Below are 10,819 nucleotides of genomic sequence, written 5' to 3' on the forward strand. Positions count from 1 at the left end.
GTCAGATTTGCAAAAAATGGCCAAGTCCTTAAGGTGAAATAGGGCTGAGTCCTTAAGGGGTTAAAGGGTTTCTGTCATCAGAAAAATCGTTATGTATCTGGCTGACATTAGCGATGTGCAAATGTCAGCAGAACATAACTATGATTTTTAACTCCCTGCCTGCCGGCGTTCCCTCAAAATAAAGACTTTTATAATATGCTAATGAGCCTCTAGGTGCTAGTGTGACGTTGCTGCAGCACCTAGAGGCTCTGTCTTCTCACCCTTTGGCACGCCCATGTCCAGTTGATTGACGTCCTAGTACTCCTCTGCGTCCTTCACTCACTGTGCCGAATACTAAACGGGTTGGCGCAGGCGTGGGTTTTTATGGACACAGAGAACTAGGACGTCAATCAACTGGACATGGGCGTGCCAAAGGGTGAGAAGACGGAGCCTCTAGGTGCTGCAGCAACGTCCCACTAGCACCTAGAGGCTCATTAGCATATTATACAAGTTTTTATTTTGAGGGAACGGCGGCAGGCAGGGAGTTAAAAATTATAGAGTTATGTTTTGCTTACATTAGCACATTCTGATGACAGAAACTCTTTAATAATGCTGACTCATTGCCTAGTACATAATCTATTCGGGTTAGGGAGTTATGCCCACTGCTATATCAGGAGTACACCCTATCTCCGGGTTGCTTGGTCCTCCAGAGGTCAAACCATCTGAACTCAGTCAAGAATCTGTTGAGTTGCGAGGGGCTCCCTGTACCGATTGGGTCGGTTGCATCCGTAAACCGGTCTAACGAGGGATCCATCATCATATTTATGTCTCCCATGCAAATTTCTCTAGAATGTGGGTAAGTGGCTGCAAAGGTAGCTGCTAAATGTAATATTTTCATAGATCCGGGAGGGGGGTTATAGATACCTAATAATGTATATTGTACATTGTTAATTAGAGAGTGAACAAAGACATATCTGCCTTCTGGATCAACGGCCAAAGTCTTTTACCTCCCAGCGTAGTTGTTTGTGAATTAGTAGTGACACCCCTCGTGAAGAAGAGGTATGGTGAGAATGTGTGGCCCACTGGACCCAGGGTTTTTGTAAATGTATCTCCTGAAGACACAGGATTTTCAGGCTTGAATTCCTAATAAAGGCCAATACCATAGATCTCTTTTGTGGTGTACCTAATCCCTTGACATTCCATGATAAGATTTTTTAGCTCGGCAATGGATTCAACAGCAGACATGAGTTGTCAGATGTGAAGCTTGGCGCAACGGGTGTAATTCTATACAACATTACTACAGGAATAACTGCATCTAACCAATGAAACATTGTTGTTTTAAATTCAAACAAAACTGTAACGGTATGCTATCTTCCCATGTAGTGATAGCTTCGGAGTGACGTCTCACTCCAGAATATAGCCCAGTAAGACCGGGATGCCTTCGCCTACGGTGACTATTGGCAGAAGCATGCGGGAGCTGGCTACAATAATGGTATAACTATTTAACTAATTAAGTATACAAAATAACACCCTATGGCTTTGTCTAACATGGAACTAGATATAATTGTGTAACTGTCTAAAATATATTAAGTAAACCAAACCGGTTTATTGCCATCAGTTGGTGACTAGTCCCTAGGAATTGGGGGAGTCTCAGTGTCTGGGGGATCTTCTCCTAAAGGCCAGCGATTCCGAAATTTCTCCAGGACATGTAAAGAAGACCGCTCTGTCTCAGTCTACCACTCTGAGCCTTGCTGGATATCTCATGGAGTACAGGATGTTTGCTTCTCTCAGGTGCCTCCTTACATCCATAAATGGGGCACGCTGTTTCTGCAGTTCTATGGAAAAGTCTGGAAAAATGGATACTCTAGCATTATCATACTTGATTTCTTGCCGTCTTCTGGCCAGAGCAAGTATCCTGTCCCTGTCTTTGCAATTTAGGAACCTTGTAAGCATGGGAGGAGGTGGTGTCCCGGGCGGCGGGAGTTTTGCTGGTACTCTATGTGCCCGTTCTACTGCGTAGGCTGAGGAGAACTCTGCATCTGCAAAGAGCTCTTTTATCCATTTTTCTATGAACTCGTCAGGTGTGCGACCTTAAGCTCTATCTGGCAATCCGATTAATTTGATTGTTGTTTCTACGGAGCCTGTTTTCTAGGTTGTCTGCTTTTTGTTTCCAACTCTCCGCTTTGTTTTTTAAATCAGATATGGACCGTGGAACCGTAGCTGTAACATCTTCTATGCGTGATACACGCTCTTCCATGTTCTTGCTGAACTCTCTCCCGCAGGTTATGCAGGTCTTGGCGTAATAGCCCCAGGTCAATTTTGACTTCATCTAGTTTCCCTGTGAGAGATGTCTTACACGCTGTTATGGCCTCCAGAACTTGAGCGGTTACTTGTTTGAGCGTGAGTTCTTCTGGGTCCTCCTCAGTGGGCACTGCGGGCATTGTTAAATCCGATGCTCTACTTGCCCTGGTGTGAACATTTCTCTGTCGTAATGGTGATCGGGTTCCTTCATGTGGCAAAGGTTGTCTGGCAAATTCACGCAATTTCTCGGCAGCACCCTGCGATTTCTGCGGCCCCATTGTTATATCAGAATATCTGTGGGCTTGTAATAGAAGATGCAGGGTCTGGGAAGCACTGTATTTATTTGTACATTAGATCTATTAGCTAGTGGAAAGATCGTTGTTCCACTGGATTCTTTTAGATTTCAGTATGCAGGGCAGTGAACGGTGTCAGTTATCTGGAAGTCTGCAGTTCAATTCAATGATTGCACAGTAAGATGAAAGAGGGTTGTTGTACCGTCTGCTGACTTTAATGCTTGTAGTGCAGTAGCCACCTGCCTTCACAACGTGCTGCAGGCGAGCAGTTAAGATTGCTGAATAGCGGAAAAACAAAGGTGCCTGGTATGGTGGCCGGCTCTTATGCCTTCACCGACTTTACTTCACCTGCTGCCTCTCTATGCTCCCCTTTGCCTCCCCTCAGCTCTGGAGTGCTCCTGTACTGCTCCGTTCCCCTGCGGGGCAGCTTCAGTGTGCGTTCTGTCGGGTGAACTTCGCCGACTTCAGGTGTCGGCCTCTGTTAGCAAGGCTTCGTTAGAAGAATACTGCCTGTTAAATGGTGGTGGTAACCTCAGGATTTGTCCCGATCTGTAGCTTTGGCCACGGAGCTCCCTTTAGCTGCGTCCAGCCATCGTGGTTGCTGTTCACGCCCATCAAGTAAATTTTAAAAGTGGATTTTTCCTACAAACCCGATTGTCAAATTTAACAAAACCTGTTTCTGAAAGCCGGCAGCTTGTACAGTGGGGACATGTAAATAGGTCAATAACACTCCAAAAGACATACTGATAGGGAACTTAGATTGCGAGCCCCATTGGGGACAGTGTGATCCTAATGTCTGTAGAGCCCTGCTGAATATAGTAGCGCTATATAAATGTATAACATAAATACAATAAATAAATAGGCCTCTTCTGATGACAGGTTCCCTTTAATGGATTTTTAATAATGGTCGATCTGTATTTGCATCGAAACAGTTATAAAAAAAACTTGTATTATTCCAGTGAAAATGAAGTTTTCCTGCAAACCAACATTCAGAGAACAATGTATTACTTTTTGAACTACTAGATACAGTCTATAAGTGGCTCTACTATTGATTACACAATTCCCCCCCTCCCTGTTTGGGTGTGATACTAGGACACCACTGGGTTTACAAATTATGTCTAGAACCCGATAACACACGGTGTAAGGCCGAATGCACACTGCCGTGAGCGGTCCGTGGAACCGCGGCCTGGATTCCTGCTGAGAGCAGGAGCGCATGGCGTCATTGGTTGCTATGACGCCGTGCGCTCCCTGCTGCCGCCGCAATACAGTGCTACACTGGTATGATCTATACCAGTGTATTACTGTACTGTGGCGGCAGCAGGGAGCGCACGGCGTCATAGCAACCAATGACGCTGTGCGCTCCTGCTCTCAGCAGGAATCCAGGCCGCGGTTCCACGGACCGCTCACGGCAGTGTGCATTCGGCCTAAGGCAAATAGAAAACTGCTCCCCTATAAAACCACTCTGCACATACAATAATCCTATATGTTGTCAGACCAGGACTGTGACTGTTCTCTGAGGTGTCAACAAGGGACCATTTAACAGCTGCCATGAGATATTTTGGGGCCCCATATACTGGGATTGGTCAGAGCCCCTGGGGAGAGTGGGGTATAGCATTGAAGTTTTTAGCAGGAAAGGGGGGAGCAGAAAGGCCGGCAAGCTGTCACTGACCACTGGGGATTTGTCCTCCTATGATTACTTCTTTAGGGCAGAACATTGTGAGATCTTTATGGTCAGACAGGCGGCTGCTACTGTTCATTGGTGGCTCTTTATATTTCAGCTCTTTTTATTTCAGCTCTACCATTTCCTATTTCCAAAAATTCAGAAGTGTCAGTAAAGCCTCTAAGTACTACGGAAAGAGGGTTCATAGAAGTTAGAAGACTAAAGTTGTTTCGATACCAAAATTTTGATTCGGTTTAGATACCATAAAAAAGTATTGCGATACTCGATACTATTCGATACCACACGAAAAAAATAAAATGCCAAAAAAAGCCACGTGCATTCCGCATTTTATGGAATGTCCGGCCCATAATCGAACAGTCCTATCCTATTTTGGGGGGGACAATGTGACAAAAAAAAAAAATGTTGAATCGCGCAGTTCTTTTTCTTAGGAGATATTTTTAATATTTTAATGGTTAGGACTTTTCGGACGTGGCGATATGTAATATTTTATTTATTTGTTTATATGTAAAATTGGGAAAGGGGGTGATTTATACTTAATATTTTGGTGTGTTTTTTTACAGTTTATTTAATAAATGTTTCCCCCCTTAGGAGCTAGAACCTGGGATCTTTTAATCCCTTGTCTATTCACCATAATAGAGCTCTATTAGGGTGAATAGGATCTTACACTCTCCCTGCTGCTTTGTGCACACAGCAGCAGGGAGCTGACTGCGGCAGCTAGGGCTTCAGGGCTACAGCAATGTGTTTTTGCTGCCACCTACATTTTGTAATTAAACGTTAGTTATCATTGGTGGCGCAGTGGCCACAGCCCCTCCCCTCCTCCGCCCCTCTGCGCTCTCATTGGAGGTAGCGGCAGCAGCACATGGGGGAGGGAGAGACTGCTTCCATCTTCACTGTGCTGCTGAGGGAACATGGCGCACGTGCGATCCATACTCTCCGATACTGGGCTGTGCAGTAGCACAGCCTAGCATTGATAAAAGACAAATCCCGGTATCGTATCGATACCGGGCTAAAAGTATCGATTGGGTATTGAAAGTTCGATACCCGAAACAACTCTACCTGCAACCTTCTGATCAATACTGTGGGACACCTGGTATCGGCAACAATTGTGTGCTAATAAAGGAAAACCTGTCAGAAAGTACAATATGTGACCCCCAAACTGCCACCACTACCTGACTATACAATGAGTCATCAGTAGCCAGTGAAGGAGCAGAATCTGTGAGTCTTCTCTGCTTTATGTAGTGGTTACTACTCACCTGGGTGGTTATCGGTGGGAATGTCCTCTATGATCTGCTCATCACTCCTCACATATGTATCTTCAGCCTTAATATTGGTCAGATCTTTACCCAGATTTAAAAGCTGTAAAACAGAAATTGTAAAAGTCAGCAGACTGATGGAGAAGTCGTGTGGAATGTTTGATGTGACCAGAAAAGATAATTAATTACAATGACAAAAAGTGATGAAATGACAGCAGAGTTATCTGCTATGGCAGCGGTCCATGCCTATAGCTCCTCTCCTTCCTGCTGGTGGGCACGCCTGCTGCCTGGTTTACCTGCTCCATAGCTTTAGGGCTCCGGTGGTCCAGTCCCACAGACATCCCTCTCTCCCTTCCCAGTGGTCCCGGCTGCTGGAATAACGCTGTCCTCCCACACAAGCTGAGGCCTGCTTCCTACCGATAATGACCTTCTCTGCCCATAGGTCATGTGTGCACACACACTATCTCTGGCTCTTATAGGGCCGGCATGCACGCACTCTGATCTCTACAAGCCATGGAAAGGAGCCTGATCAATAGGTTCTAGTATGCTAGTTTCATGCAAAGCTTGTTCTGTGTACAGACTTCTACCTGACTTCTAGATTGGACCCTTTGCTGTCTGACCTGACCTGACCCTTGCCTGATCTCAGTTCTGGTCCTGAGTTGCTTGCCCTGACAACGAACCATTTATCGGACTGCATGTGTTCTGCCTTTCCTGACCACGTGGGTCACCAGTCACTAGTACAGAAACTACTTCAAGTGCAGCAGCCTAATGGCTCCCCTGCAACAAAGTCCAGATCCCTGTTCAGGGGATAAAATGGGAGGGAAGGGGGGGTCTCACTTATATAACACACTTTGGAGCAGAACCATGTCAAATCCGTTCAAGAGACACAGTGGATCTACATGTGCCATGTTTCATTGTCTGACCCAAAAATATCTGCAGGTCTCCTGTATATATGCATCTAGTTGGTTCCTTATTCCAACCACCAGTCTCTACTAACCAGAAAACTGTGAGAAGATCCAGGGGACATGCAAGGTCTAAAGTTAGCTGTAAGCCTGACATCTCTACCTTTCTCGTTATACAAGGATAAAACATATAATACTGGTTTATAAAACAAGACTGAACACAAGATCTTCACAGCACTTCTACAGATCATAGGGAACCTTTCATGAGACCTTATTTCCATCTATCTGATCATCATATGGAATGCTTTGATGTTCTTCTGAACCATCCTGTAGAAGAAGAGGACTGGGACATCTCTTATCCTGTAGAAGAGGACTGGGAGTTGTTCTCTCTTCTTTAACTGTAGGAAAAACATACAGTGACAATTTCTTACATATAACTAGTGAGAGGATGTGTGTATTTAGTCATGTCTTTTACTTGGTGGCTTGTGATCCTCCATCATGACGTGCTTGTACAGATCTTTGTGTCCTTCTAAATACTCAGACTCCTCCATGGAGAAATAGACGGCGACATCCTGACACCTTATAGGAACCTGACAACACAATGATACAGTCATCACCCAGATCCCTTCATAGTGTTACTGTATAATGTCCCAGCATTTCCAGCAATGTCACCTCTCCCGTCAGCAGCTCAATGATCTTGTTGGTAAGCTCTAGGATCTTCTCTCTGTTGACTTTCTCATGTATCGGGGTGTGAGGTGTCAGCCTGGATATTGGGCTCAAGATTTCTCCCCGTCCTTCAGATACCGGGGCCTGACAATGCTCACTAGAGGTCTTCTTCACTGCTGTGTATTCCTGGTTATGGAGAGACGCAGTAATAAATATCACTCCATACATCTCCAGAGTCCCTCACCTCTCCAGTCATGTCCATCTGTTAGTAACATAGAGAAGATGATGTAATGTGACATCATCAGAATCTCTCACCTCTCCAGTAAGCCGGAGGAGGATCTCTAGGGTGAGATTTATTATACTCTCTGCCATCTTGTCCCCATTCCTATCCATCCTTGAAGGGTAAATCAGGAGAATGATCTTATATAGGAGATATACGCTGAGCGGATCCTATATTGTAGGAACCTGAATGGAAAGAAGATGAACCGATGTAAAATCATAGAAAATCCCATGTAAAATACAATTACTGGAGATAAGAAGAGGAAACACTGGAGGAGATAATAAAGTGTATCAAGGCAGTTCCTCCATGTTTCAGGTCAAAGCATGTCACACCTTCATATTACCACTATAGTCAGTTACAGGTCACAGCGGTAATACCAGTATAAGGCTACTTTCACACCAGCGTATTTTGCGGATGAGTCATGGATCTGCAAAAACACTTCCGTTAATACAACTGCATGCATCCGTCATGAACGGATCCGTTTGTATTATGTCTTCTATAGCCAAGACCGATCCGTCATGAACAACACTGAAAGTCAATGGAGGGGTGGTTCCGTTTTCAATTGTGTCAGAAAAAACGGATCTGTCCCCATTGACTTACATTGTGTCAGGATGGATCTGTCTTGCTCCGCACAACATCGGACAGAAAAGTGCTGCTTGCAGCATTATTCTCTCCGCGATGGGAGCGCAACCAAATAGAACAGAAAGCATTTTGGTGACTCCGTTTCGTTCAGTTCAGTTTTGTCCCCATTGACAATGAATTGAGACAAAACTGAAGAGTTTTCATCCTATGACGGATCTCAATAGCGGAATTGAAAACGCTGGTATGAAAGCAGCCTAAAGCTGTAATGTGGTAGATCACTTCATAGATCTAGAGCTCAGACTGCCCTCGTCCTATCAGTTGGAATCACAAGAATAAAGGGCATCTGTCAGCAGATTGGTACCTGTGACACCGGCTGACCCGGTACATGTGCGCTTGGCAGCTGAAGGCATCTGTGTTAGTCCCATGTTGATATGTGCCCGCACTGCTGAGATAATTATGTTTTATTATATGCAAATGAACCTCCAGGAGTAACGGGGGTGTTGCCTTTTTACCTAGAGGCTCCTCCTTTCTGCACCTGTCACGCCCTTTTCACTTTGATTGACAGGACCAGGCAGTGAAGACGTAATCACACCTGACCCTGTCAATGACCGTGAAATGAGCGTGGCAGGTGCAGAAAGGAGGAGCCTCTAGGTGTAAGGGCAACACCCCCGTTGCTCCCAGAGGCTTATTTGCATCTATTAACCCTTTCTATCCCAGGCTAGTTTTCACCTTCCTGCCCAGGACTATTTTTGCAAATCGGACATGTGTCACTTTATGTGGTAATAACTTTGGAATAGTTTTACTTATCTAACCGATTCGGAGAATGTTCTCTGGTGACACATTGTAGTTCAGGTTAGCTGCAAAATTGGGTCAATATTCTTATCCTTAACTTATTAAAAAAATGCTAAATTTATAGTAAATTCAGAAAAATTCAAAATTTTCTAAATTTGAATTTCTCTACTTAAAGGGAACCTTTCACCGGGATTTTGCATATAGAGCTGAGGACATGGGTTGCTAAAGAGCCGCTAACACATCCGCAATATCCAGTCCCCATAGCTCTGTGTGCTTTTATTGTGTAAAAAAAACGATTTGATACATATCCAAATTAAAGGGGTTCTTCACTTTCATTTAACTGATGATCTATCCTCTGGATAGATCATCAGCTTCTGATCGGCCGGGGTCCGACACCCGGGACCCCCGCCGATCAGCTGTTTGAGAAGGCAGCGGCGCTCCAGGAGCGCCGCTGCCTTCTCACTGTTTACCGCCGGGCCGCCCGCCCACTGACGTCACGACTTGTATCAACTAGAGTGGGCGCGGCTAAGCTCCATTCAAGTGAACAGAGCTTAGCCGCGCCCACTCTAGTTGATACTAGTCGTGACGTCAGTGGGCAGGCGGCCCGGCGGTAAACAGTGAGAAGGCCGCGGCGCTGCTGGAGCGCAGCTGCCTTCTCAAACAGCTGATCGGCGGGGGTCCCGGGTGTCGGACCCCGGCCGATCAGAAGCTGATGATCTATCCAGAGGATAGATCATCAGTTAAATGAAAGTGAAGAACCCCTTTAACCTGAGAGGAGTCCTGTCCCTGACTCCTCTTACGTAGAGGACCCATCTCAGGTTAATTTGCATATGTATCAAATCGTTTTTTTTACACAATAAAAGCCCACAGAGCTATGGGGACTGGGTATTGCGGTTGTGTTAGCGGCTCTTTAGCAACCCATGTCCTCAGCTCTATATACAAAATCCCGGTGACAGGTTCCCTTTAAAAAACAAACACAACAAAACTTGTAAAATAGTTATCAGTCAACATTCCCATATGTCTACTTTATGTCGGCATCATTTTGTAAATGTCATTTTATTTTTTTAGGACGTTAGAAGGTTTAACATTTTACAAGTAATTTTTTAAGAAAATTTCCAAAATAGCTTTTTAAGCACCAATTCAGTTATAAAGCCCCTCAGGCTTACATAATAGAAACCACCCATAAATGAGCCCATTTTAGAAACTAAACCCCTCAAATTATTCAAAACTGATGTTACAAACTTTGCTAACCCTTGAGGTGTTCCACAACAGTTTAAAAGAAAATTAAGGCAACTTTAAAACTTCATTTATTTTGCCGATTTTTTATGTTAATCAATTTTTCCTGCAACACAGCAAGGGTTAACAGCAAAATAAACCTCAATATTTTTTATGTGGTCGTAAACTGCTGTACGGGCACACGACAGGGCGCAAAAGGGAAGGAGCAACATAAGAATTTTGGAGGGCAGATTTCACTGGGACAATTTTAAGTTGCCATGTAACATTTAAAGTCCCCCTGATGCACCCTACAGTACATCGGGATCACGTGGTGCGGTATCGTCACTGGTTACCAAGACGTGATGTAATGCCCTCCCTGGGAGTAAATAAGGTCAGCTTGGCACAGTTTACACAGACACGGGCGCAGGGAGTCACGGGGAGGGAGTGATAGAGGGTGGTCCACGCAACCTCCGGCGTGACACAACACTCGCTCACAACCCTGACAAGCTGAGAGAGCTTTTCACTGCCCCAGTGAAGCAGAGCTCTGCCAGCCCGGTAGACTGCCACCAGTTCCTCATTAGATATAAGGCCAGTCCGTTAACGGGATTATATCGGGTCGGAACCAACCCCAGGTAGCTTATAACGTTATGCTGAAACACGGACATGGGGATTCGTGATCGAGATACAGAACAGCGCAAGATTAATTTATATATTTAATTGCCTTAAAGGCGCACTAGACACAACACTATATACACACAGATTTATACAATGGTCAGATGTGCAAATACAGATGATATGGTACAAACAGAGTTACAGATGAAAAGTCAGTTACCGGGTAGATGAGTAATCCTCTGGGTTACGATGATGAATGCTAT

At 44.8% G+C, this 10,819-nt stretch overlaps 1 pseudogene; it reads right to left on the reverse strand.

Moving 5' to 3' along the window:
* Positions 1-6,935, reverse strand: part of LOC122933679 — a 34,523-nt pseudogene extending 27,588 nt beyond the window's left edge.
* Between the last annotated feature and the right edge of the window lie 3,884 nt (positions 6,936-10,819).

The sequence above is a fragment of the Bufo gargarizans genome, chromosome 4 (assembly GCF_014858855.1).
Source record: "Bufo gargarizans isolate SCDJY-AF-19 chromosome 4, ASM1485885v1, whole genome shotgun sequence".
Lineage (NCBI taxonomy): Eukaryota > Metazoa > Chordata > Amphibia > Anura > Bufonidae > Bufo > Bufo gargarizans.